We start from the raw sequence: 26,183 nt of genomic DNA, 5'->3' as shown, positions 1-26,183 counted from the left end.
TGAGGGCGTCATCTAAGCCACAAATTCTACCAACCCTTCTGCAGGAAACTGATAGTCAATATCCTAGTACTACCAAAGTGTGGTTACTGATCCACCTTATCTTCCTGCAGTAGAAACACTAGTCTATCCATGGTAACTGGTGATGTTCATACTGACCAGTTCATCCATCCATCCATTACTTTGTTAGACACACATGTTCTAAGCACTCATCTGCCAAGCATTATGCTTCTTGCTGTGAGACATGCAATGAACTGTATGACATTTATGTAAAACTCATAAACAAATATTTATTGAATATCTACTATGTGCAAGTGTTCTTGGGTTCTGAGATTCAGCAGTGAATGAGACGAATAATTCCACCCTTACCAGAACTTCTGTATTCTAATAGCTTTGGGCCCTGGACTCAGCCATCTTATAAAACTGTTTGGAAAAGGATAACAACTAATGTAAATAATGAAATCCCCACGTGCAGTCATGTCTGACTCCTTGTGACCCCATGGACTGCAGCCTGCCAGGCTCCTCTGTCCATGGGATTCTCCAGGCAAGAACACTGGAGTGGGTTGTCATGGCCTCCTGCAGGGGATCTTTCCACCCGCATCTCTTATATCTAACCTGCATTGGCAGGCAGGTTCTTTAACACTAGCACCAACTGGGAAGCCCCAAAGTACAGATGGATGAAACTGAAGTAACTGTGTGTCTGCAGTTCCAACTCAGTGTCAGATGTCCTATATATAGGGCCTCGTGGTTTCTTCTTTGTAATTTTTTTTTTGGTAAATTTTTAAATAATGTTTTATCTGGAAAAAAATCACAGACCTACAGAAAAGTTGCAAGTACAATTTTTTCCTAAACCATTCAAGGATAAGTTGCTAATCAAAAGCTCCATCCTCTCCAAATTCTTTTGTGTTGAGTTTCCTAGACAAAAGTACACTCTCCCACATAGCCATAATAGAATTCTCAAAATCAGGAAGTTAAGATTGATCATTACCATTACTTGATCTTCAGACCAAATTCAAGTTTCATCAGTTATCCCAATAATATCCTTTAAAGTAAAACCATCCAGTTCAGAATCTCCCACTGCATTTAGTGGTCAGGAGACACAAATTATTTTTTTCAAATAATTATAGTTTTTATTAATATTCCCAGAATAAGGCAAGTGGATATTTTTACCTTACCACAGCACCACCTGACTTGGGGGGAGGTATCCTGATCAGACAGTAAATCAGAGAAAAGGCAGTTCTTTCAAGAGGCTTTCTTGAATCTTTGCTATTTTCTGGGATTGGTAAAATTCAAAATTGTCACTACAATGAAAGCATGTCTAAGCTCTGTGAGCCTCAGTTTCCCCCACTGTAAAATGGGATTAATAACAATTACTTCCAAAGACCACTGAGCAGATTAGAGACAAGTGATGCCACATGCCGTGGCAACCACAAGTCCTGCTGTGTGGTGAGCACTAAATACGGTTCTTTTTTTCTCGAACATCGCAGAATCACTGTGATCCTGTGCTCAGCACCTTAGTAATAAAAACTGTCAGATTCTGAGGCACTGAGGCAGAAAAGGCTGAAAGTCGTTGAGCATCTAATATTAGCTCCCAAGAAGTTGTCATCAAGATGGGAATCAACACCAGGGTCTTCCCTCCCTGATGGTGTCGGACCAACACATCAGCCGAAAACTTGTCATCCTCACCAAACCCGGTCAGAGGAGCCGTCCCTGGGGCCCTTATTCCACTGCCCTCTCCCCAGATGAAGATATCTCTGCAGCACTTGCAGACTGAGAACACAGACAGCTTCTGCCCCTTCTTTGTTGCCGTTTTCCTAGGCAGCAAGAGGAGACAAATTTGAACACCTCCATCATCCCAGGGCTGTGCCATTCTAAGTCACATGCTGTCTGAAATTAACATAGCATCGCGTTCAGGAAGATCCCAACAGCACCATCAGCTTTCTTAAACCCAGAATATTGGCACTGCATTGATTTCCATTTTCGAACCTCCAGGCTGGGCACAGGCTCCGTGTCCCTCTTTCCTGCAAATGGTTGATACTAAGCAGAAGGCACAATCGCTCCTTCCTGTGAACCCAGCTAAGGACCAACGACCTCAGACACCCCCCACAGTTCATCCTGTGGCACTGCAGAGCTTGCCTGATGGGGGCTGGTGTAAATATAGTTCCCTCGGGGCAGCCAGCCAGAGCCTGGCCAGCCAGCATCCCGTTACCAGCCTGCTCTTCACACGCTACTTGGTTTCACCACTTGGAGCTGATCTGCACTCTGGACTCAGTACTTAAGGGCTCTGGAAGCAGGGTCAGCTTGCATTTTTATGATTTTCTTCCTGCTGCCTTGGCACTGTGGGCACCATCTCTAAGCATCTCCTCCTTTGTGAGGAGTGTTACAAAATGCTACAGAAACATAAGCGCCTTCAACAGAGAGAAGATCAAACCAGTAAATATTAAAAGAAGTCAACCCTGAATATTCATTGGTGCTAAAGCTGAAGCTCTAACACTTTAGCCACCTGATGCAAAGAGCCAACTTATTGGAAAAGACCCTGATGCTGGGAAAGACTGAAGGCAGGAGGAGAAGGGGACAACAGAGGATGAGATGGTTGGATGGCATCACCAACTCAATGGACATGAGTTTGAGCAAACTCCCAGAAATAGTGAAGGACAGGGAAGCCTGGTTTGCTACAGTCCATGGGGTCACATGGCTCAGAGGTTAAGCATCTGCCTCCAATGCGGGAGACCTGGGTTCAATCCCTGGATCAGGAAGATCCCCTGGAGAAGGAAATGGCAACCCATTCCAGTATTCTTGCCTGTAGAATTCCATGGACGGAGGAGCCTGGTAGGCTACAGTTCATGGGCTCGCAAAGGGTCAGACACGACTGAGCGACTTCACCTCACCTTCACCTTCACCATGGGGTCACAAAGAGTCAGACATGACTTAGCAACTAGACAAAAACAACAGGAACACATCTGGATGTGACCTGAACCTGGCAGCGCCTGCTCAGGCTGGAGACACATAAGCCTGCAGCTGAAATCATAAGAAAATGCATTTTTTGAATGCTTCTTTGGTGTCTTTTGCCATTAAAAATGGGGCTTAAAGTAGAAAAAAGCAAAAAACAACAACAACAACAACAAAAAAAGAGGCTAATAATACAAAAAGATCCATTTTTCTTGTGGGTGGTCTCTGACCAGATATGACCTTGGCTTCTCTCAATCCTGATCAAGGCTCACCCCAACTTGGGGTGGGGACTCCTATTCTTACCTCTCTTGCTGGCACTTTAGTTGCAGAGGTATCTCTGCAGAGCCTGGGAATAGTCTGCAAGCTACATTTGGCCTCCAGATAAATTTATTTGTCCCATCCCCTCTGTATGGCTTGCATATTTTAATTTTGTCAATTTTTTTTAACCTGGAGATTTTGCCTAAGAAAGAAAAATCAAGATCTCTGGCTTTTCTTGGAGGAAAAAAAAAAAAAAAATCAGAAAATCTGCTAACACTGGGCCCACATTCCTACCTTACAAAATGGACTGGAGCTGAGTCGCAGTTGGTCCCTTTACACAGGGCACTTGCTCTCTGGTTCACCACCATCCAACACTTGGTCATTCATCAGTCAAAGTTATGGACTGCCTCCGATAAGCTTGCCTGCCCTGGGTCCTGCTGATAGAGAGAAGTGAACTCCTGGCTTTTCAGAAGCTGCAGGTCAGCACCCTCACTGTCTCCTAACATGGAGGAGGGCAGGCAGTTGGCATGCATCACCGTGCTCATACTGTTGTTTTCCTTCTCATCTAAGAGAACAGTATTGCTAACACCGGCCCCAGCTCACTCTCCTGTTATTAATAGGCCCCTGCAGACACTGAAGGGCTTCCCTGGTGTGCTACAGTCCATGGGGTCCCAAGGAGCCGGACACAACTGGGAGACCAAACGACAACTGATGGCTCAGATGGTAAAGAATCTGCCTGCTCCCTTTTGAACCTCGCTCCCATCTCCCTCCCCACCCCACCCCTCTAGGTTGATACAGAGCCCCTTTTTGAGTTTCCTGAGCCATACAGCAAATTCCTGTTGGCTATCTATATTACATATGGTAATGTAAGCGTCCATGTTACTCTTTCCATACATCTCACCCTCTCCTCCCCTCTTCTACCTATAGCTGACTCATGTTGAATTGTGTTTTTTATTAATTAATTTATTCATTTTAGTTGGAGGCTGTTTACTTTACAATATTGTAGTGGTTGTTGCCATACATTGACATAATCAGCCATGGGTGTACATGTGTTCTCCAAAACAGCAACATTCTGTAAACCAATTATCCTTCAATAAAAAATAAATTAAAAAAAAAAAAAAACAAAAGAATCTGCTTGCAATTCAGGAGACCCAGGTTTTGTCCCTGGGTGGAGAAGATTCCCTGGAGAAGGGAATGGCTGCCCACTCCAGCATTCTTGCCTGGAGAATTCCATGGACAGAGGAGAGCCTGGCAGCCTATGGTCCATGGGATTGAAAAAGAGTTGGACACAACTGAAGCAACTAGGCAGCATGCATGTAGTTATTTCAATAGTAATTGATGAAAGTGAAAGAGGAGAGCGAAAAATTTGGCTTAAAGCTCCATATTCAGAAAACGAAGATCATGGCATCTGGTCCTATCACTTCATGGGAAATAGATGGGGAAACAGTGGAAACAGTGTCAGACTTTATTTTGGAGGGCTCCAAAATCACTGCAGATGGTGATTGCAGCCATGAAATTAAAAGACGCTTACTCCTTGGAAGGAAAGTTATGACCAACCTAGATAGCATATTCAAAAGCAGAGACATTACTTTGCCAACAAAGGTCAGTCTAGTCAAGGCTATGGTTTTTCCCATAGTCATGTATAGATGTGAGAGTTGGACTGTGAAGAAGGCTGAGCACTGTAGAACTGATGCTTTTGAAGTGTGGTGTTGGAGAAGACTCTTGAGAGTCCCTTGGACTGCAAAGAGATTCACCCAGTCCATTCTAAAGGAGATCAGCCCTGGGTGTTCTTTGGAAGGACTGATGCTAAAGCTGAAACTCAAGTACTTTGGCCACTTCATGCGAAGAGTTGACTTATTGGAAAAGACCCTGATGCTGGGAGGGATTGGGGGCAGGAGGAGAAGGGGACGACTGAGGATGAGATGGCTGGATGGCATCACTGACTCGATGGACGTGAGTCTGAGTGAACTCCAGGAATTGGTGATGGACAGGGAGGCCTGGCGTGCTGTGATTCATGGGGCTGCAGAGTCAGACACGACTGAGCGACTGAACTGAACTGGACCTACTCCAAACTTCCTCCATCTGCTCATCCCCCTAGAGTAAGAACACTGGAAGAGCAAGAATGTGACATACATTTTTGTATTTTCAGTGATCACGTTGACATCTGTCAAGTTTCATGTGTTTATGTATTTGGGGCTGTGCCGGGTCTTCTTGCTGTGCTTTGGGGCTTTCTCTAGCTGTAGCGAGCAGGGGCTGCTCTCAAGTTGCAGTGTGCGGGCTTCTCACTGCAGCAGCTTCTCTTGCTGCTGAGCATTGGCTCCAGGGCCGGCAGTAGTTAGTTGCAGCACATCGGCTGAGTAGTTGCAGATCGGTTGCTCCATGGCACATGTGATCTTCCCAGACCAAGGGTCAAACCCAAGTCCCCTGCACTGGAAGGCATATTCTTAACCATAGGACCACCAGGGAATTCCCTATAAGGTATATTCTTAGCAAGGAGAAACAAAGATATAGAAAAAGGTACACTAGGAGTTGGTACAATCAAAAATTAAAAGGATAACGGGGATGGTACAGGGGATCATGGTTCAACTGTGGGGAATGTGATCCCAGGTGAACTTGAATTTCAGTTACCTTCACACCCGCCACTGTCTGACCAAACATAGCTACTCAGCCAGTGTCTTCCTTGATGTTTTCTCAATGATCAGTCCACTCCTTCATATGCCAGCCAGGATGAGGGCAACCACAGGACTTAGGTCTTGGAAATAGAGTGCAAGAACATACCTGTTGCAGAACAATGACCAGCAGGAAATGCAGAGTAAAGGACTTTGAATCAGACACACCCCAAAATGCACACCTGGTGATCCCAAGATGCCAGGACAAAAGACCACTGTGGCACCAAGAAATTAACTGGTACAGGTCTCCCCAACCCCTGCTGAACAGACGTCTAGTTACCCTGTGTGGCAAAGTTTTAGTGGTAATGACCCCAAAATAATGACTCAGAGCAGAGGGCTACATGCTGAGGATGAGGCAGGCCTCAGTAGCGCAGTTCTAATGACAGGCAGGAGCCAGGACTTAAAGGGTCTGGATCAGCCTGCCAACTCTGCAAAACTGAGCAAGGTAGGGAGCAGCAGGGGCTGTCTCATCTTATCTGTTGTGTCTCTAGAAAGTAATGCAGCTCTTCAGGATTGTGTGTGAGTGTGTGTGTGCGTGTGTGTGTGAGAGAGAGAGAGAGAGAGAGAGTTGCTCAGTTGCATCTGACTCTTTGCAACCCCATGAGACTCCTCTGTCATGGAATTCTCCAGGCAAGATTACTGGATTGGGTTGCCATTCCCTTCTCTAGGGGATCTTTGCAACTGAACGGTTGAACCCAGGTCTCCCACGTTGCAGGCAGATTCTTTTACAGTCTGAGCCACCAGGGAAGACCTTCAGGACACTAGGGGCTCCCAGATGTTCTAGACAGAAGAACCTCATTTGGCTCCAGATAGATCTGGTTTTCTTCTTCAATAAGTCATTTAGAGGTGAGTCTGGGAACTCCTGGCTGAAGGAATGATGAGGAAGATTCAAGACCAATAAAACAGCCACTAATAAAGCCATCTGATCACCTGCATGAGTTATTGCTTCCTCTCTTCAGTCCATCATGATGCTTGACATCAAGTCCACCAGAGAGGGGGCAAGGACAGAGTCAAGGGGGGGAAACAAACCAAAGTTACTCACCTATCTGCTGTGTGCTAAATCCTTTGAATGTATTGCCTCAATAGTCCCCCATCCAAACCAATGAATAACGTGCTTTTTTTTTTAACTCTCCATTTTTTGTTTTGGTATTCTTTCTTTTAATTATTACTCTCCATCTTAGACTTGAAGAAATTAGAACTTAGAAGATGTTAACAATATGCCCCAGCACACACAACCAGGAAGAGGAAGAAGCAGGGATTTAAATCCAGGATGATGGAATTAACTTCTTGACCACCAGACTAGCCTCAGACATGACAACTTCTAAACTCTGGACAGTCCAGCAAATATTTTGGTGGGTGGAGTTTACAAACATTCATCATAATTAGCCTTAGGGACTTCCCCAGTGGTCTAGTGGTTAAGAATCCTCCTCTCCTGCCAATGCAGGGGACATGAGTTCAAACGCTGGTCTGGGAACTAAGATCCCACAGGTCAAGGGGCCACTAAGCCCTCACGCCCCAACTTCTGAGTCCACATGCCACAGGGCCCGTGCTCTGCAACAAGAGAAGCCACTGCAATGAGAAGCCCATGCACAGCAACAAAGAGTAGCCCCCTCTCACCACAACTAAAGAAAGCCTGGGCGCAGCAATGAAGACCCAGCACAGCCATAAATAAATAACTAAACCCTTAAAAAAACTTAGGCTTAAAGAGTCTTTGTGAATTTACACTTTCTCGTGATCCCTGCCCCTCCTGATAACTCCCAGCATCACAGACGGAGAGAGGGTGAGGTCATCCTAGAGCTTTTCAAGGGAATCCAGAAGCTGCCTTCTTCTCCTCTGTCTTCCTAATGCCCCCTAATCCCAGGAGATAATCACAGCACCAGAGGATAAGGATGAATTGCAAGAAGGCAGTGCCAAGTGTCCAGAGCAGAGGAAGCCCTAGGCAGGCTCTGAGTTGATGGGATTTAGCCCTTCAGTGCCAAATTTACCCCAATCCATGCATTGAAGGAGGTTGCTCAACTGGGTTTTCCCCTCTCCCCACACTCTTGCCCTTTAGGCCAGTGCCCTGCCTTAAAATATAAACTATATGCTGGTGATTTTGTGCTTCAGATCCACAAATCTAAAGTGGATACTTCACTGGCATCTCAAATATTATATGTCCTAAACAGAACTCTTAAATTACCCCATCCAAACCTGTCCTTGTTCCCCAAGTCTTCCTCATTAATAAATAGCCTTACTGTCCACTCAGATGCTAAAAGGTAGAGTCCTAGGATTCAATCATTTTCATCTCAGCTTCTCATTGTGGAAAAGTTCACATGCATACAAAAGCAGACAGATTAGTATAATGAACCTTTGTATACCCATGACCCAACTTTCACACTGATCAGCTCAAGGTCACTCTTATTTCATCATCCCTTTTCTTCCTCCTGTATTATTGTTTTGAAGCATGGACCAGACCTCAAAGTGTGTTCTACAGACTCTTGGGGATTCTTAAGCCCCTTTCAGGAAATCTGAGGATACAAACCTATTTTTATTATGATACTGAAACATTATTTGCCATTTCTACTGTATTGATACTCATGCTAATGGTACAAAAGCAACGGTGGGTCAACTGCTGGTGCCTTAGCGGGAATCAAGTCAGTATGACAATAGTATCCTTTCTACTGTATTCACCCACATTAAGACAAACACCAGTGGCACTTCAGGTGTCCTCGATGAAATAGTAATAATTATTACTTTCATTAAGCCTCAGCTTTTGAGTTCACATCTTTTTAATACTGCATGTAGCAAAATGGAAGCATCCATCAACTGCTTATGCTGAGCACTAGAGTATAACAGTGGCCTCAGAAAAAGCACTTGGGCAAATATTCAAGTGGGTAGCTAAGCTAGCCACTTTTTCAAGGAACACCATTTTTACTTGACCGTTTGACTAACAGACAAACTCTGGTTATTCAGATCAAGGTATTTGACACACATTCTCTAAAAATTAAAATGAGCCTGTCTTTTCAAGGCAAAATAACTGACAGCATTTGTTGCCAAAGTAGAATTCAAACCTTAAAGTGAAGAGTAGAATTTTGGAAAAAATTATTATCTGCTGCCAATATTAATTAAATACTGAATTTTTTAGGTTTTAATTTTCAATATAGTGAATGTCAATAGTCATAACCCACATTGTTTAAATGCCCTTTGGGTTCTTCAGTAGATTTTTAAAAAAATATTTATTTATTTCTATGCTGGGTCTTAGTTGAGGCATTCAGGATCTTGTTTGCTGACAATGGATCAAATCCGAGCCCCCTGTGTTGGGAGCACAGATTCTGAGCCGCTGGACCACCAGGGAAGTCCTCCTCAGTAACTTTTCAGTAGATAGATATTCTGAGACCAAAACATTTGAGAACTGCTAATTTTCACTGTCAATATTTCCCTTTGTAGATCTCTTAGAGATCAGGAGTCTCTTTTTTCAAACATAATCACAATTTCACTCTGAAAATGAACAGCTGGCCACGAAGCTGTTGAGGGGAATTTGGAACTGAAACAGAAATCACGACTCGCCAAATGTACCCTGACTTACAAACAGAGAATCTGTGCTAGACCAAGCCAGGAGGTGCATCCCAGACTGTGTAAACCACAAGCCCTTCTAACACCAGCCCATTCAGATCCATATGTTCCAAGGCCAGATACTGATCTTAGAGACAAACGAACACTCTCTGTGTACAGATTCATGAGTTCTAAAGACAAAAACACTCACCGTTGCAGCAGCTTCCAAGATAATGAAATTCTGGTCAATTCCTGCCGAGACCATCTACAGCTAATTCTAGCCCCCAAAACCTTCTAAGTACCTTTATTGTTCGGTCGTTAAGTCGTATCCAACTCTTTGTGACCCCATGGACCACAGCACGCCAAGCTCCTCTGTTCTCCACTATCTCCTGGAGTCTGTTCAAATTCATGTCCATTGAGTCGGTGATGCTATCTAACCGTCTCATCCTCTGCCATCCACTTCTCCTTTTGCCCTCAATCTTTCCCACCATCAGGGGCTTTTCCCATGAATCAGTTCATATCAGGTGACCAAAGTATTGGAATTTCAGCTTCGGCAACAATCCTTCCAATGAGTTTTTAGGGCTGATTTACTTTAGGATTGACTGTTTTGATCTCCTTGCAGCCCAAGGTACCTTACCTGCTCTATTTTGAGATTGTTCATGATCCTCCACGGTGGGCAAACTCCCATGCGGCAGCAAGTAATCAATCTACATTTTCAAATCAACAGCTGTGTTCTTGCGGTGAGCTACGGCTGATGGGAATTGACAATCCTCAGTTCAAGACAGCATCTTCCCCCGACCCAAGCCACTGCAACAGGCTCCTCCCTGTGTCCCCTGTTCTGCTTACTACTGCTATGAAACAAATTATCCCAACACTAATCAGCTTAAAGCAACCATTTTCATTTCCTCACGATTTCCTTGATCAGGAATTTGGAAAGGGCACAGCAAGGACACTTATCTCTGCTCCCTGATGTCAGGGGCTCAGCTGGGAGGATGCAAAGGCCAATGATATCTTGGCAGCGGGAAGCAAAATCATCTAAAACCTTGTTCATTCATATGTCTGGCACTTGGACTGAGAGAAAAAGCCTGGGGCTGCCAACTGGAGCACCTACATGGAGCTTCTCACATGTGTTGGCTTCCTCACAGTATGGCTGCCTGGGAGGGAAGAGGAGTCGGACTTCCCCTGATGCCGTCTATTGAACACAAACAAGGGAAACCCTGCTTAGGTTCTTGGGAGAAGACAGTTTCTCCTGAAGGACCTTGTGAAGATTCTAGGAGAGTAAGACTGAAGGTACCGTTTGCAGCCAGGTTTGAAACACATGATCTGTCCTACTCCCTTTCAGTTTTTTTCCCTATAAACCATCTTCAGTGGAGTAGACAAAATTGTATTTCTAAAACGAACAAAGCCATGTCAGATTCTTGCTGGAAATCCTTCAGTGGTTTCTCATCACACAAGCAGGGGTGGAGAGGGAATTCGGACGTTTGACCAGAGCTCAGAAGGCCCTGCATATGCCAGTCTCTGCTTGCATGTCTGCCATTCTCCTGCTCACTTCATCCCTCCAGCTGCAGAGCTCCTCCACAGCTCTTCATCAGGCTGTTCTCATTCTTCACGGTTCAGCTTAAGTGCAACCTCCTCAGAAGATGAAATCACCTCCCTTAATGATGACCTCTAAAGCAGCCCCAGAACCCAGAGTTAACTTAAGTGATTGACGGTTGATTGACCGAACACAGTGTAAGTTGCAGGCATTGCTTGTTTTAGGATTCTCTAAGCAGCTCCCAAAATTTGTTCCCTAAAACACTAGTTTAGCCAGATGTTCAATAGACATTATTTTAAAATATGAATCCATAGCACACATCCTCATAAAGATTTGAGTAAAACAAAGCTGCAGAGTTTTCTTTATACCATGACCACTGCAAGTCTGTAATATGCTAGTTGCTTGCTAGGTCTCCATGAAAAGGATGTAATACGCGACAGTCCTCAACTTCTGCAACCTCAAAACACTTTGTCCAAGTTGGATTGCCTGGCTCTACTTTGCAGAGCTCTTTTCCAAACAGTTATGGCCCTGGATTTACAATGCAAAAGAAAATGGAGTCCCCAGCAGGTGGTTCTACCTGTGTCCCTGACCCATGTCCTCTGAGTGAGTTACAAATAACAGGAAACCTATGGAAGGGCCAGGTCTTTTGGGAGCAGCCTGATTGGCTGGAATTGAGGTCATACTTTTGACTAATGATCCTGATTGGCTCTCAGTAACACTCCACTCATTGCAACAGTGTCCAGCAAATATATGAGCCTCTCATCTAGATATATGAGTTATATTCTTTAGAGCAGTGAGTCATTGAGGCCAGGCTCTGCTGAGGATTGAGTTCTTTTTATTGGGCCAAGAACCTCAAGGCTGGCTCCTGGCCTGCTCCCATATAGTAGAAGCATGTCTGCAGCTTCCCAGAAGCTGGCTGGCCCTGGGGATGGGGAAATGGGTTCACCAGGGGGCTATAACCTGAAGAGCCCACAGGAAGTGATTTGTCTCTGATGTCCTAACACCCAGTTCCCAGAACATCTCTGAAACTAGCAAGGAAAAATAAAAAATGTTACATCTTATTCACTGCCAGTCTCGGATAATTAAAACAACTGCCAGCCGGAAATCCAGAAATGATCATAAAATCAAAACAAAATATTACTATAGCTTAGCTAAAGTGGGCCCTCTCTCCCATCCACTCACTGTATAACCCCCCAAGAAACTTGAGTTTGATTAAAAAAAAATCCTCAGTTCTAACACATCAGCACATCTTCATAGTAACAATGATAGCTAATAAAGACACAGCACTTGCTCTGTGCCAAGCAGTGCGGAAAGCACCTTATGGGTAGCTTCTCGTCACAGCCATCCCAGCTGATGGGGGTACAAGTTGTCCCCATTTTACAGGTAAGGAAACTGAGGTACCAAGTGGTCATTGACTTGCCCAATAGCTCACAGCTACTAAACAGAAGAACCCAAGTGTGTGTGTGCTCAGTTGCTTAGTTGTGTCTGACTTATTGCAACCCCATGGACTGTAGCCCTCCGGGCTCCTCTATCCATGGAATTTTCCAGGCAAGAATACTGGAGTGTCATTTCCTACTCCAGGGGATCTTCCCAATCCAGGGACTGAACTTGCCTCTTCTGCATCAGCAGACGGATTCTTTACCACTGAGCAAACTAGGAAGCCTGGTATGCTGCTGCTGCTGCTAAGTCACTTCAGTCGTGTCCGACTCTGTGTGACCCGTAGACGGCAGCCCACCAGGCTCCCCCGTCCCTAGGATTCTCCAGGCAAGAACACTGAAGTGGGTTGCCATTTCCTCCTCCAATGCATGAAAGTGAAAAGTGAAAGTGAAGTCGCTCAGTCATGTCTGACTCTTAGCGACCCCCATGGACTGCAGCCTACCAGGCTCCTCCGTCCATGGGATTTTCCAGGCAAGAGTACTGGAGTGGGGTGCCATTGCCTTCTCCAGGAAGCCTGGTATAGCCGACCTCAAAAACCTTGCTTTAACCATTCTATAGCTTGTAAATAACATCTCAGCAAACCTGTTGGCCAGTCCCACCTGCCTAGAGACACAGAATCCCACACATTGCCCCACCTTTACTGGGCACAAGTGTCACCTGAGGATCACATTAAAATACAGATTTTAATTCAGTCTGGGGTGGGACCTAGGACCTTCCATATCTAACTAGTTCCCAGGTGATGCTGGATCCTGGCTGAGGAGCCACATTTTGAGACTCTAAGACAATAGTTCTCAAATTCTGCTGCACATTACAGCCACCTGGGGAGCTTTGAAGAATTCTGATGCTCTGCCCTCACCCCACACCAAATAAATCAGAACCTTCAGGGACGGAGCCCAGATATCAGTAGTTATTTAAGCTCCCAGGTGATTCCAAGCGTGCAGCCAAGGCTGAGAACAATGCTCTGAGGGTCAGGAGAGGCCCTGAGAACAGTGAGGAGGAGAAAACCGGGTTTCCATTTGCTGCTGAGATGGGTGAGTTTCATAATGACGTTATCCTTGCTGCAGGTTTCCCCCAAATCATTACCCTCCCTCACCACCTATTCCCGCCTACAGAATCATGGTGGCCTGGCCTCCTTGAAGGCAGCCAACTGGCATGGTGTCAGGAATCAAATTATTTCACTCATCTGCCACCCCCCCATGTCCTCTTCCCAATTTTTTCTTTTCAGATGAGAGCGCTGTGCTCTTTGTAAAGCATGATTCAATGCAAAGGCACCGGCTACTCCTTGCTTTTACTATATGCATGAACACATAGAGAACAACTGCAAAGATTTTATTTAGTGGCTTTCTGTGCTTGGCACTTAGAGGTCTGGTGTTGTTTAGTTGCCAACTATGTCATATCCGACTCTTTTGCCACCCCATAGAATGTAGCCCGCCTGGCCCTTCTGGGATTTTCCAACTGGAGTTGGAGTGGGTTGCCATTTCCTTCTCCAGGGGATCTTCCGGATCCGGGGACTGAATCCAAGTCTCCTGCGTCTCCTACAGTGGCAGGCAGACTCTTTACCACTGAGCCTCCATGGAAGTTCTGTGTATAAGGGCCCATTTTTTATACCTTTTCTTCATGCTTCTTTTACATACCTTTTTCAATGCTCCCTTTCTATATATATATTCATAATATTGGATTCCCCATTAGCAACGTAAATACATTTATCTACAACGCACTCTTTTCACCACTGGCACGGAGGGCTCACCAATCTGACCTTGAACTCGGAGAAGTTCATTTCCACCATGGCCCAGCCCCCAAAGCACAAAGATTGAGAACATGAAGCTGCTTTCCTAAACACCAACTCCCCTCGCCAGAGGGAAAGTGTGAACATAAACAGCCTGGTGTTATTGAAGCAATGAGAGCTCCACCAGCTGTCTGTTTCTCTTGAGTCAAACCAAAATACTCACAGCTGACAAATGAAGGGAAAAGGAAGGGAGAGGAAGTTAAAGGCTCTTAAAAAAAAGAAAAGAAATTTTTAGGGCAGAAAAACGATGCCTGAACAGCCTTCCGATATCTCCTTCCGTGTGGATTTGACCCGCCAGGCTCCCTGTGTATGCTCATCTCTCATTGGAAGAACTTGACCTCGCTTTTCTCTCTCCCCTCCCCTCCCCCAGCTGTTTTTCTCTCAATACCCCCTTTTCATCTGGAAGGCAAGGAAAATAAATTAAGGACATTCTTTTTATCTGCAGGGCTTCCCAGGTGAAACCAGTGGTAAACAACCCGCCTGCCAATGCAGGAGACATGAGGGATGTGGGTTCCTTCCCTGGGGAGGGAAGATCCCCTGGAGGAGGAAATGGCAACCCACTCCAGTGTTCTTGGCTGGAGAATCCCGTGGACAGAGGAGCCTGGCAGGCTAGGGTCCATGGGGTCACAAAAAGTTGAATATGACTAAAGCAACTTAGCACAACACAGCAAGGCTTAAACAGATGTTCTCAGTAAATACCTGGAGGTCAGGGGAGATAAAGTCAGAAATATTCTGCCTGACAGAGAGCAATGCCATGAGGAGGGACAATCTGTCCAGACAGGGAGAGACGATGGGGATTCTTGTTTAGGGATGCCGCACCAGGCATCTTGTCAGCTGAACCCATCCTACCAGAGGAAGAAATCCAAAAACAACGCATTTCATAAGCCGATAAGAACTATTTCAAGGATGAGACATAAACAACTTCCTCTGGAAAATGGGGCTGAGTCCACTGTGCTCTGCAGCCAACCAATCCCCACATCCACAAAAGAAGGCCTCCCAGTTTGGCCAAGGGTCATGTCCCTCCACCCTAGAGCTGGCTAGGCTCTGTGAGTCCCTGAGGGTGACAACTTGTATCAGTTTGCCTGGAACTCCCCTGGTGTAACCCAGAAAGTCCTGCCTACTGAGAACCCCGTCAGTCCCAGACAAACCAGGATTGTTAATCAGCCTGGTCCCTTCCTCAGCCTAGGTTCTGGCCAACAGCCTGTCGTCCTAGGACTAGACTCCTCAATCCTCATTCCCAGCCTCAGCACTTACAGATAAAAGGGTGAGAAGGTCAAACTTCCCCTGAGCTTTCTTAGCACCAAGATTGACCCTTTTACAAGGAATGACTTGGGAACTTCCCTGGTGCCCCAGTGGTTATCGTCTTCCAATGCAGAGGGTGTGAGCTGGATCCCTGGTGGGGGAACTAAGATCCCACATACCTCTTGGCCAAAGAACCAAAACATTAAACAGAAGCAACGTTGTAACAAATTCAATAAAGACTTTAAAAAGGTCCACATCAAAAAAAGTCTTAAATAAAATGAATAACTTGCATGCGGAGTTCATCAATGAAAGATAAGACCACATTTTTTTCTGGTGCTGGTTGAACAGTTACCTCTGTCCCCATTTCAAATAGTTAGCTTGGCTTCCCAGGTGGCGATGCTCACAGCCGCACTATTTACAATAGCCAAGACGCGGTAACAACCCAGATGTCCGTCAACAGGGGAATGGATAAAGAAGATGTGTTACATATCTACAATGGAATACTTTGGCCACAAAAAGAGAATAAAATCATGCCATTTGCAGCAACATGGATGGACCTGGAGATGATAATACTAAGTGAAGTGAGTCAGACAGAGAAAGACAAATATCGTATCACTTAATTGTGGAATCAAAAATAATTGTTCAAATTAACTTCGATTTTATGTGGAATCTTAAAAAAAATTGTTTAGATGAACCTATTTTCAAAACAGAAATAGACTCACAAACATGGAAAACAAAACTTAAGGTTACCAGAGGGATAAAGGAGAGGGAGGGATAGATTAGGAGTTTGGGGATAACAGATACACACTACTATATATAAAATAAACAACAACCTACTGTATAGCACAGGAAGCTATATTCAATATCTTATAATAACCTAAATGGAAAAGAATCTGAAATAAATAGATAAATAGATGATAGATAGATGAAAGGAAGAACTGAATTACTTTGCTGTACACCTGAAACTAACCCTCCACTGTAAATTAAGTAAACTTCAATTTAAAGAAATGAATAAGATCAAAAACTACTTTCAAGGACTTTACAACTGGAGGATAACACAAGACACGTAACTAATAACTCTGACATATGAAAACAGGTTCTCTGGCAGGAGGACAGAGTGTTACGTGGGGGACAGAAGCGTGGCAGACAACTCTGGGGCACAGATGCACTTTGGTGGCAGAAGCTGTTGCACTGAGCCACCTGCTGCATGAGTAGGACTTTGACAGACAGAGTGGGAGGAAGGCGTTCATTCCATGAGGGAAGAACAACCGGGAATGATCAAGGGAACGGGGCAGGGGCGCGGGACCCGTTTGCAGATACTGTGTGTGCGGTAAGAGAGTGTGCGGAGGGCAGGTGAGCCAAACCTTGCAGAATGGGAGGCGGGCTGGAGAGTGGAGGCAATGACACACAGGCAGTGGAAAGACACAGGATGTGCAGAGAGCACAAAAGGTGAAAGTGAAGTCGCTCAGGCGGGTCTGACTCTGCGACCCCATGGACCGTGGCCTGCCAGGTTCCTCTGTCCAGGGAATTCTCCAGACAAGAATACTGGACTGGGCTGCCATTCCCTCCTCCAGGGAATCTTTCTGACCCAGGGATAGAACCCACATCTCCCACACTGGCAGGCAGATTCTTCACCACTGAGCCACCAGGAAAGCCAACAAAGAGGGGAAATATCTTGCCTTCTTCCTGCGGTGAGTCACTCAGCTCAGTGACACCCTGGATAAGCAAGGCTCTCTTGTCACTTCCCCAGGTTCCTGTGTGCCTGGCCTGGAGGACCGACGGAATTCAAGACTCTGTGCTACTCAGCAGTGAGCATGCAGAGTGGCCTTGAAGTGCCTGAAAGCCTTTTAAATTTTATGTAAAAACCCTTTTTTCCTTTCTCCACTTTCCTTCTTGCTCCTTGGGGTCTTTCCAACCCAACACTCAAGCATCACTGAAGAGGAAGCGCTATGTTGGATCCTGACCTCGTTTGCCCTTCAGATCAGCTCCAAAGTCGGCCCGTGAACACATAAGCTCCAGTTCAGGTGACCACAGCTGCTCTCTGCCCTTTCAATCCCTGCATTATGGCTCTTTGCACAGTAAAGCTTTTGAGGACACTTAGAGAGAATGAAATGGAAAAATAAGTGTTACTGCAAAGGGGCCCCGAACTTGAATGGAAGCAGTGTTTACTTGGGCTTCAAATGAACTCAAGAGTTCCAAAGAACCATGGGGGAAGCATCTCCAGGGTTTATAAGGAGCTGGGGAACCTTCTAGGATGACGTAATACTCAGAGAAGAGAGTGAGCAGGAACACAGGCTTGAAAGAGGCAAAGCAAGGGAAATGATTTGAAATATGTCTTGAACTTGCTCACCAGAAGGTACAGTCATCCAGCCCCTTAGGGGGGCGTGAGTCCTGGAACACAAAGGCCACCATAAAGGAGTGTGTAAGGCAGGGAAAGGGGGCTCCTTTCCATCTCCATGAGAATCAGCAACAGAGAAGCCTCTTTGGTGGGGAGAGGTGACAAGCCCCTTTGAGGTTCGATGGAGTCTCAGAAAGGCTGAGTCACTTGCTCAAGGTCCTTATACAACTAGTCAGCGGCAGATTCAAGACTGAACTCAGGTCTATCTACTTGAAAAACTGTGTTCTTCCTATAAGATCATGACTTGGCCACACGCATTTTCAGTCACTTCAATCTTGTCTGACTCTTTGTGACCCCAAGGACTGTAGCCCACCAGGCTCCTCTGTCCATGGGATTCTCCAAGGAAGAAAACTGGGGTGGGTTGCCATGCCCTTCTCCAGGGGATCTTCCCAACCAAGGACCAAACCCATGAGACTCTTGCATCATCTGCACTGGCAGGCAGATTCTGTACCGCTGAGCCACCGAGGAAGCCCAACCACCCCGAAAGCTTAGAAAGACTTGAGAAAGCTAACGGCTTCCCCTGGATGGACCGGTTTGGGGTCTCAGCCTTCTTTACGTGTAGCAACCATAAGCATAACCTCAGCAAAAGAGGAGGAAAATGCCAGATGCCCCCCCATGGAATCAAGCAAACAGCGCCCCAGGGCACACGTAAACACCTCAGGTAGCCATTTGACCACTTGGAAAAATCCAAGAGGGGTTGGATTTCCCATCTAGCAGCAGAAGGCAGATCCAGGGAAATACTGTCTGATAATGAAATCATGACCCCATTTTTAACTCTAGACTGAGGTTCTCTGGGATAATCTTTGTTGGGTTGATAGAAAAAAACCTGGGCTGATATTTAATCCCATTTTTTTCAGCACGCACACCTCTCTCTCCCATCTTTTTAACCAAACCTCTCCTCTCCTTGACCCCATTCATCCTCAATGACACCCCCCAAAAAAAAATCTAAAAGGAAGCTTAGCTCTTATATAAATTTTAAAGAATGTGCTTAACATCTTGCTTTAGCTTGATAAGCTCCAGCAGAAATAAGAATATCTGAAGCCATGGGTTCAATTAAAATCATTTGCTGTAACACTCAAAGTCTTTTTCGCCCTGATTCCTAATTCTCTCTTAGAGACTTCTGAACATTATCCTTCCTTTTCTCTAAGCAACGGTATTATTTGGTGTCCTTCTGGCTTTTCCAATCTCTTGTCCCTGAAACTTTCCATCAGTTTTATGTGCCTTGTAATTAGTGATGATTAAAGAGGCGAGTTTAATAAACATGAAGAGACTGGTGCATTTGGACTTGAGGCCTTGAGTCCTGCAAAGGGTTTTCTGCTGATTACCACCAGGGATCATGTAGACAAGCGCAAATATTTGTGACTTCTGCCAGTCCCCAAAGATGACAAATATCCTCTTAGCAATTCACTGCAATAAGAGCAGAGGGAGGGCCCCCCGGGTATCCAACGGGAGAACAGATGACTGTGTCACAGGGCCTCACAGATCTCTTCCATATGGTATCTGAGAATATCTGTAGCATCAGTGCAGTAAATGTTTCAACTTCTCAGATGCTATTATGCCAGGGGAGTCGAGGAGATTAAAGAGTGACTCATCCCTTCCTTGGGATTTGCTTAATTCTATAGAATATATGTTGTTATGTGCCTGCCATACACTTAGAGGGCTTCCCTGGTGGTTCAGTGGTAAAGAATCTGCCCGCAATGCGGGAGACCCAGGTTCGATCCCTCACTTGGGAAGATTCCCTGGAGAAGGGACTGGCAACCTCCAATATTCTTGCCTGGAGAATTCCAAGGACAGGCAAGCCTGGAGCGCTGCAGTCCATGGGATTTCAAAGAGTTGGACACAGCTGAGCGACTAACACTTTACTTCATACACTTAGATGTGTAAAAAGCCCAGAAAAAGGAAGTACTTTGCCCAAGGTCACACAGCCCTCCAGCACAGAGCCTGGAGGAAGGGACACCTCCTGCCAAATCCTCTCCTGCCTCGCCAGCACTGCCCCTAATTGCAAACTCCTAAAGGATGTGTGAGTACCTGCTCTGGGCTAGACACTCAGGATTCCAGGAACATGAGAAGGGGCAGCACAGACACAGCCTTGCTCTCAAGGAGATGACACTGCAATGGAGGATTTGGACCCCCAAAATGCATAAAGCATTACAAAGCACAGTGTTGTGACAGAAATAATCTAGGTGGTTAGAAGGAGGACCATGAAGGTAGGGTCTTTTTTGGAAAGAGAGGCACAGAGGTGAAAGTTAAGCTGAGATTTGCACTATGAGAAACAACCTTATTTGAAAAAAATTGATGAAATAGCCTTCCAGAAGAAGGAGAGCATGAGAAAATCTGAGCTGGGGAAGGATTCAAATATTGCAGTCCCAAGATGGAAATGCAGCTAATGCAGCCAGAGCGTTAGGAGCAGTGGCATGGATAACAGGGAGAGACAGATTAGGATTTGGCTTCCTTGGGGCTCAGATGGCAAAGAACCCACCTGCAATGCAGGAAACCTGGGTCCAGTCCCTGGGTCAGGAAGATCCCCTGAAGGAAGGCATGGCAACCCACTCCAGTATTCTTGCCTGGAGAATCCTATGGACAGAGGAGCCTGGTGGGCTACAGTCCACAGATCACAGAATCAGACACAACCAAGTGACTTACACCTATGCAGTCTATGCTCAGCGATTGAAAGTTTATTATCAATAGAGTGGGAAGCCATTGAAAAGTTTTAGCAGAAGAGTGACATGATCGTATACACAAAGTTAAAACTACATCACTGCTGTATTAAATATGGGCTATAAGAGTTGGGGAGGGGACACAAGCTGAGTGGCGGCTTTGCAGGCTCCTCCGAAGAGGCTTTTCCTGGACTAAGGTAGAGGGAATTGGAAGTGTGGCAACATGAATGAACTGAGCCATGAGATAAACTTAGGGGATGGACTGTGACGGGGAAAAGAGGAATCAGTATTCTGCATGACTGAGACTCCAGTTACTGGGTGGTTGGTGGTGCCATTGACAGGTGGGGCCAGAGGGCATGGGGACAGGCTTTAAAGAAGCCACCGTACAGACGTGTAGGGTTTGAGATATGAGATATTTGAGTGACGGTTCGGTCAGTTCAGAATGTGTCTAGGGCCCAGAGGAAAGGTCTGGTTGGAAATATTCTTCGGGAATCTTCAACTGAAAGGTGGCCGTTGGTTCCAGTGAGATGTGATCAGTTTGTTGGAAGAATTCCTTGGGTTTGTAGGGAAGTAAGGACTCTGGTGGCCCAGATAGTAAAGAATGCGCCCGCAGTGCAGGAGAGGCAAGAGACGTTGAATTCAATCCCTGGGTCAGGAAGACCCCCTAGAGAAGGGCATGGCAACCCGTTCCAGTATTCTTGCCTGGAGAATCCCATGGACAGAGGAGCCTGATGGGCTACAGTCCATGGTGTCGCAAAGAGTCAGACATGACTGAGCAACTTTCAAGGACCCTATAAGGCACAGCTGATCAACCGGTAGGGGAACTAACTGGGTGGGAACCCTTCCCTGCTGTGATAGGGGCACATCTGGTGAGGTATTTGGGGCCCTGTGAGGCTCAAAGATGTCAGGGCAGTGGCAGCACTTGAAATGTTACATCTTAAGATACAGAACTGTGCATTCATACTTTGTAACGTTGTACTGATCTTTTTACAGCATATTTATACTCAAATGTTTTGGTGTGTGTCAAAGGAATTAATGTGAGAAATGTAAATATTTGAAGTATTCCATAATTTCTTTTTTAAAGAAATTCTATCCACATGCCTTCATCAGCTTGAGTTGCCATAACAGAATTCATACACTGGGTGGCTTAAAAGACAGAAAGTTATTTTCTCACAGTTCTGGAGGCAAGGAGTCTGAGATCAGGGTGTCAGCATGACTGGGTCCTGGTGAGAGCTTGCTTACTGCCTGGCATACAGCCATGCATGCTCAGTTGCTCAGTCCTCCCTGTTGTGCGACCTCATGGACTGTAGCCTGCCAGGCTCCTCTGTCCGTGGGACTTCCTAGGCACGAATACTGGAGTGGGTAGCCAATCCCTTCTCCAGGAGATCCTCCCAATCCAGGGACTGAACCCAGGTCTCCTGCATTGCAGGCAAAGTTTCTACCATTTGAGCCAGCAGGGAACCCATACAATGACATACCACTCAATAACAAAAAGATCCAAGAAAGAGAGGATATATGTAAACATATAGCTGATTCACTTCACTGTACAGCAGAAACTAGCACAACATTATAAGGCAACTATACCCCAATAAAAAAGTAAGAATAATTTTAATTTTAAAATTATTTAATAATAATAATAAAATTCATTGGAAGGACTGATGCTGAAGCCGAAGCTCCAACACTTTGGCCATCTGATGCAAATAACTGACTCATTGGAAAAGACCCTGATGCTGGGAAAGATTGAAGGCAGGAGGGGAAGGGGATGACAGAGGATGAGATGGTTGGATGACATCACTGACTCAATGGAGTTTGAGCAGGCTCCGGGAGTTGGTGATGGACAGGGAGGCCTGACATGCTGCAGTCCATGGGGTTGCAAAGAGTCAGACACGACTGAGTGACTGAACTGAACTGAATAAAAAGAATGTACTAGGGATGCACACATCCATGCAGGGGAATCTTAAAATCACTGTGCTAAATAAAAGAAGCCAGGCAGAAGACCAGACACTGGCTGATTCCACTTACTTAACATTCAGCTACAAAAGGCAAAACCACAGGAACAGAAAGCTGCTCAGTAATTGCCGAGGGGTTGGTATTGAAGAGGGGGATGGATTTACTGCCAAGAAAATTATTATCTTTTTTTTTTGAGCAATGGAATGGTTCAATATCTTGACCATCATCATGGCTACACCACAGAAGGCATTTATTAAAACTTAACTAACTGTACAGTTTAAAAGGGGTGGATTTTACTGCATGTGAATTACTCCTTAATAATCCTGATTCCCTCCAAAATCACCTCCTGCTTGGATAATACTTAACAGTTAACCATGCCTTTCTCATCCACTACTTTGTTGTAGTGTACAACCACTTGGTAATGGAGGCAAAGTGACATTATCTCCACAGGGCCTAGGGAGGTTGGAGACTTCTCTGCACATTCAACCTGCAGGGAAACTGAATGTTCTGAGTCCTAAATAAGAACGCTTCCCTCTCTGCCCCAAAAATCTGATCAGTCGGCGATGCCAATGACAAGCTCCATCACCTACTCTAGGCTGTGCTCCATGACGTATGCTTTCCATTCATTCTTTTATTTTCTTCTCCCAAATAAGCCCTAAGGAAAGTGTCATGATCCCACTTTACAAATTAGAAGAGAGAAGGGTAAGCTAATCACTCTGAGGCAAGAGAGTAATAGCGTCAGGATTTGGACCACATCTGAAGGGGTAGGTAGATAAGCCTGTGCTTTTCAACAGTAAGCCCCACAATTCTCAAAACAAATTTAGTTTCAAGTAAGAACTCCCAAAAACAAAAGTCTAGAACAAGCACAGGGAAATAATTATGATCACCTTCAAGAGGGGAAGGCTAGCAAGACAGAGCTAAGCAGTCTTTCAGGTATCTTTCTGAGCCCATCGGTCTAGCATTTTTCAGACTCTCCAGACACTTCCTGACAGACTCTGCATCCAGGAAACTAACCCCCCTGCTGCTCCCTGTGGCATGCAGGATCTTAGTCCCTGACCTGGGGATCGAACCCCTTGCATTGGGAGTGCAGAGTCTTGACCACTGGACCACCAGGGATGTTCTAAACACCTGTATTAACGCCCATCCACTTTGCCTAGACTTCCTCTTCTGCCCAAAGCACATTCCTGAGGTAACTGCCTGTCAGATGATCGGTAGAAGGTAAGAATGCAGAGCTGGACCAAGAGATGCTTAGCATCAGCAGAGTATCCTGACAGTGCACACTGGTAGTCCATCTGCAACTGTTGCAAATAACCTCAGGGCCCAGGCTGTAGCCTCTCACAGCCCTCCCAACGAGGCCATCGGTAAGTACCTTTCCCCTGGAAGAAGTAGGTCCTAATTTGAGAGCAGACCAGATCTTTTCTTTGCCTTTGTCTTCTGGGCAACTGCAAACTTTACAGTCATCTCCATGGCTCCCGGAGAACTTGAACATGAGGCTAGCAGATGCTGCTTTGCAGCCAGAGGATCTGGGGCAGAAGGAAGAGAACATTCTGCCTGGTCTCTTGCGGCGGAAGGAAAGGAAAACTTTGAGTGCCTTTCGTATGTCAGGAACCGTGCTGTGATTTAATGCACCATACTATTAATAGTTCACATCTATGGAACAATGCCTGTATGTCAGGAACACTGTCTATATATCCCGTTGTCTCTGGAACACTTTCTGTGTGTCACCTTTCTATACATCATCTCATTTAATCCACTCAACAACCCTATTTGATCAGTACCATCCACAAGTGGAGTTTGTGACATTGGAGCGACATGCTGAAGGTCACACAGCTACCACAAGAGAGAGGAATTTCAAACCCAGGAATGCCAGCCCCAAAGTCCCAGTTCTTTATATTCCACCACCTCACCTACACCACCACCTCCACCACCTTGACCCCTTAGTCTAGTGTTTCCGCTTTCTGAACCCCATCTAATGCAAAAGCAGACGCAGGCTATTTTAGAAGAATTCATATTCTTTGCTACTCTTCTCCCTAGAAACAACTCTACCAACTAAATTTCACACTTTCTGAGCTTCAACTTCATCCCAGACACTGCTAGATGCTGCCACATTATGTTACCTAAGAGACGATATAGATGTTCAAGGGGAACTCGGGTGGCCCAGCGGTTAAGACTTCACCTTCCAATGCAGGGACAGCCAGTTCAATCCCTAGTCAGGGAGATAAGATCCCACATGCCTTGAGGCCAAAGAACCAAAAAAATAAATAAAAAACAGGAGCAATATTGTAACAAAAATTCAATAAAGACTTTTTAAATTGGTCCATATCAGAAAAAAAAATCTTTTAAAAATTAAGTTAAAAAAAAATTCCAGAACAACCAATACATGGCCCCACACTTAGCAGACAACTCTTAACTAATCAGGATGCTCATTACAGGTGAGTCTAAATGCAACCACAGAGCCCTTCCCAACACAAAGATGTAAGAAACTGCTGAAATCAGCCAGCATTAAGCACACACTCTTGGCCCCTCCTGCTTCAGAATTCCACAGGCAGAAAAAACAGTGACATGACTCACAAGGAATAATAGGATGGAATTTTTTTTTGAGCAGAAGTTCTGGGACCAAAGCTTTGTTCTACTTATCACTAACTGGGAACCAGCAAGTAAATGAAACTCTCTGAGCCTGACTGTCTTCTTCATCCAAAATGGTGATGATGATAAGATCTCATCTATGTCACAGATGTTAGATGCAGAATTACTGATGACAGTGAGAAGGAAGAGACTGTAAGACCAAAAGCCTGGAATACAGATACTGGGAAGAGACAAGAAAATGAGCGAACACAGAACATAGGTTTTTGCCTGGGAAATCGCCCAAGATTTTCTACAAAGGGGTTGTGTTGGATGCGGGGTGCCCTTCAAGTTATTGATGTTATAGCATGGGGTTTATAATGGTGGTGGTTTTATGAGTAAGTGATGGGGCTAAGCCATGGCCCTAGAGCTACCCAGGCAGGACAACATGGCAGAAACAGGCTGACGAGCCTGGCTGCCTGGTTCTACTCCTGGTGTGATCACATCCCAGCTGTGTGATCTCGGGCAGTTCTGTAACCTCTCTGAGGATCAGTTCCATCTGCTGACAAAGGGAGAAAATGATGTTTGTGGTAAAGATTAAACAAGATAGTTCCAGACACATGGTGGGCGACTTTACATCACTGTGCATGGAAGAGCTGACAGCAGGCTCTGCACGTGTCTTTTACACTGACATCATCCATCGTGGCAGCCAGTCCCAAGTAGGTGCTCATCAGCATTTATGGGTTAATTGGTTGGTTGGTTTGTTGGTTACCACTTAGGGAAATCACTGAAAGGCTTTAAACAGAGGAAGAATGTGGTAGAGTTAAAATTTGAGGACATCACTCTATCTGCTTTGGAGAGAAGAGGGTAGGGGTGTAGGCATGGGAGCAGAAAGTCTGCTTTGTTGCCATCTTCCAGGGCAAAGACCATGCTGATGGGAGGTCTAGATTCAGTAGAGGAACCACAGCAGTGAGGGCCCTGAGCAAGTGGAAGCGTTGGAGACTGCGACGTTCAGAAATGAGATTCTGATGTGTTGCTTTTTCTGGTGGTGACAAGATGCAGGGCACGAGTAAGGCAGGGGTGGCTAAGACGCCTTGTGATAAAAGGCCGGTGGTGGTTGGAAAGTGGAGAAATTGAGAAGCCAGGTTGAGGACATGTTACCCTCCATGGACAGTGTCTTATTTCCACCGTGAAGCAAAGCTGCTGCATCAGC

Source organism: Budorcas taxicolor, chromosome 21 (assembly GCF_023091745.1).
Source record: "Budorcas taxicolor isolate Tak-1 chromosome 21, Takin1.1, whole genome shotgun sequence".
Taxonomy (NCBI): Eukaryota; Metazoa; Chordata; class Mammalia; order Artiodactyla; family Bovidae; genus Budorcas; species Budorcas taxicolor.
This window is presented reverse-complemented; position numbering follows the sequence as displayed.